At 37.9% G+C, this 3,252-nt stretch overlaps 1 pseudogene across 1 annotated transcript; it reads right to left on the reverse strand.

Moving 5' to 3' along the window:
* Positions 1 to 471: 471 nt before the first annotated feature.
* On the reverse strand, positions 472 to 2,621 carry LOC149542197 (aspartic proteinase PCS1 pseudogene; annotated as a pseudogene). The gene has a single exon (XR_016355432.1). The product of XR_016355432.1 is annotated as an aspartic proteinase PCS1 pseudogene (transcript).
* Positions 2,622 to 3,252: the final 631 nt, after the last annotated feature.

The raw sequence follows: 3,252 nt of genomic DNA on the forward strand, positions 1-3,252 counted from the left end.
AAGAATGTTAAAAATCCTTTAAAAAATAATTATAAATTTCTTTATATTAAACTAATTTATCAAATAGAAAATTGATGGGTAAGAGGCCCAAGCCAAGATTCATTATTCTTTTATGTGACGTGAATAATTGTTATTATTATTTATTAAGCTTGTGTAGAGTCAAACCGAAGACTTCTCCATAAGAGGCTCACAATTTATCGTTGTATTGTAGACTCTTGCCTTAAACTAATTTATCAATTACATCAACTATACATACTTAGTATTAAAAAAGTATTTATAAAATAAAATTTTATTTTTATCCAACATACTCATCGAGAAAGAAACAAAACCTCTTACAAGATAAATTTAATAGAATTTAACTTAAAAAACAAGATACGAAGTGAATTCTGAAACACTCTTATAAGTTAGATGAATATATCCAATCTATCACTATAAATATTAGATTAGTGATGATTGATAAAATCATTATCATTTACAATCAAGAAACTGTCAATCTATTGATTAATAACTTTTTCAAAGGATCCGACATTGATGGCAACATGCAAGCTGCTCTTCATGAGCTCAAAAGCCTTTACTTCACTAAATTGACCAACGATTTGAAAGCGTGGGTTTATTTTTGTCGCCAATCAATTCAAACATCAATTTGTCTTTTAGTCCCTCCATTTCGTCATCAACCACCTTTCAAAGCCTTTAAGGTCAGCAATGGCCGCCTTCTGTTTCCAACACAATCAGACTTTCAAGCCACACAGCAGTACATCATGTTTGACATTCAAGACCAGATCACACTGAATTCAACAATCAAAAAACAAAATCAACAAGCTAATTCAGAACACCTAATCTCCGAATCATCACTAATCCGCGAGAATATCCATGAATTCTAAACGCCAACTTCTCAATCAATTGAAATGGCAATTAGCCCTGCCAAATCCAATGCGAGAGCTCTGGAGATCGTACTCAACCCACAAATTCTGCTGGTGAAAATTCCCAATAATGTTCTGCTCAATCCCCACCAAATCCGAGTTCCCAAACGTGAAACAGTAAACACTCCGCCCATCCGGAACAACACTCTGAGGCAACTCATACAGCAGCTGCTGGCTCTGCAACTTTATATGAGCGCGGTTATCAAACAGCAGAGTAACTGGACTCACCTGCGGGAAACCAGAATTCAATGGCCGAGAAAAACATAGATCAAAAGCCCCTTGAAAAACAAATCCGCCATTATCAACCTGCTCCGAAATCCCCTGTTTCTGATGAGCAGATTCTTCACTGAGACTCTGGTTCAAAATCCCCTGTTTTTGATGAACAGATTCTTCACCGAAACTCTGCTTCAAAATCCCCTGTTTTCGATGAGCAGATTCTTCATCACTGAGACTCTGATTCAAAATCCCCTGTTTTTGATGACCATATTCTTCACTGAGACTCTGGTTCAAAATCCCCTGATTCTGGTGCGCGAATTCTTCCCTGAGCGGCGTATAGGCGGCACCGAGAAGTAGTGTGAATTGGGTGCCGGAATCGATGATGGTCTGGCCGGCGCCAGTATGGTCCGGCAAGAACACCGATTTGGGAATGCCTACCCTGATTTTTCCGACCTTGATTCCAAGGAGACGAACGCTGTATGCAACCCGATTGAAATAAGGCAGGGGAATCGAAATTGTGTACAGGGGAGTGTAGTGAAGATACTTCGAGTTTGAAAATGGCGAATTGCCCAAAAGAAGAACTCCCACTGAATTGGGATTTTGCGCAATGCAGTAGGAGAATTTGGGCTGCGGAATCTGCGAAATGAAAGAGAGATCTCCTCGGCCGAGGCCCATCAATCCGGGGGTTTGCGGAAGAGGGGGAAGAAGATTGCATCCGAATACGAAATTGGGGATTTTGAGGGTGGAGAGAGTAATGGTGTCTTTTCCGAGATTGCCCTGAACTGAGGTCTGATCAGCGTATGGGTAGACGAATTGGCAGAGGCCATTTGTGTTGCAGTCTGTGGGAATTGGGAAATTTGATGTTTTTTTTGTGCAGATTGAGGAAGAACAGGTGATTGGGGCGTAGGTGGTGGAGAGAAGTGGGTTGAAATTGAGGGATTGAGTGCATTGCAGCCATGAGAGCTCGCTGCCTGTGTCAAGAATCATCTTTTGGGTTTGCGGCGGGCTGCCCATCTGGATTTCCGCCATTAGATTGAGGTTGTATTGGAATGGGAACTTGGTGAGAAGTGTGTTGGGTGGGGGAGATGAATTTGGGGTTGAGTAGAGCGGCAGGGCGACGCCATTGTTGGATTGGAGAAGGTCTTTTGTTGGGTTCAGAGGATTTGCATGAATGCAGGAGGAGAGGAGAGCGAGATAGAGGATTGAAATTGGGTGAGGCATTGTTTGACAGTGTGGAGAGAGATTGGAGGAGTGTGAGATCGATTATGTATGGAAATGGAATCGTTTTCTTTTGCTTCTAGAATGCATGTTTGTTGTTGACTATCAACACTTGCTAAAGTGCATGTTTCTCTACAGATGTAAAGCATGTTCTTGAGGGAGAGCAAGAAGTCGCCCTTCTCTCAATATGTTTCTTGAAAAAAAAGAATGGAAATGAATAAGATGCGAGATATGTTTGTCGACATTCTAATATGCTTTTCTTCACCAATGGTACTATGAGAAATGTTTGATTATGAAGTATATACTTTGCTTATGAACGAAAAATGGAATCAAAATGAATTTGAGACACGTTTAGTTACAACTTAATATGCTTTTCTTTTCAAATAGAAATAGTATCTAAATATTTGTTTTAATGAAAATTATGAAAATAAATGTTATGAGATATATTTGATTACTACTTAATGTTACTTTTTTCTTCAAATAAAAACTGATTGGAATGAATGTTATGAAATATGTTTGATTACAATTTAACATTACTTTTCTTTCTTAATGATACTGAAATTTAATTGGACATTATAGAATATATTTGATTATAATTGTTAAAGGTATGAGACTAAAGTTTTCGATTTCTTTTGGAGTAATAGTTTCATCTTTAGGAGCTACAATGGAAAAACTATAGTGTCAAAGAAAGTTTCAGATTAAACAAGCTTCACAATTATAGATTTCTTTTTAACCATTGACTAATGACATTTTTGCTGGTAATCTTTTTTGTTTTTCTTCAGAAATATTAAGAAAAATGCAGCCATTACAACTGGCATTGTAGAACCTAGATAAATATTGAGCATTTTTTTTTCTCTTTCACTAGATAGTTGGAAAGGGTGTTGGGTAGTTGGTGATT

Source organism: Cupressus sempervirens, chromosome 8 (genome assembly GCF_028749045.1).
Source record: "Cupressus sempervirens isolate cs-2001-9-10 chromosome 8, ASM2874904v1, whole genome shotgun sequence".
Taxonomy (NCBI): Eukaryota; Viridiplantae; Streptophyta; class Pinopsida; order Cupressales; family Cupressaceae; genus Cupressus; species Cupressus sempervirens.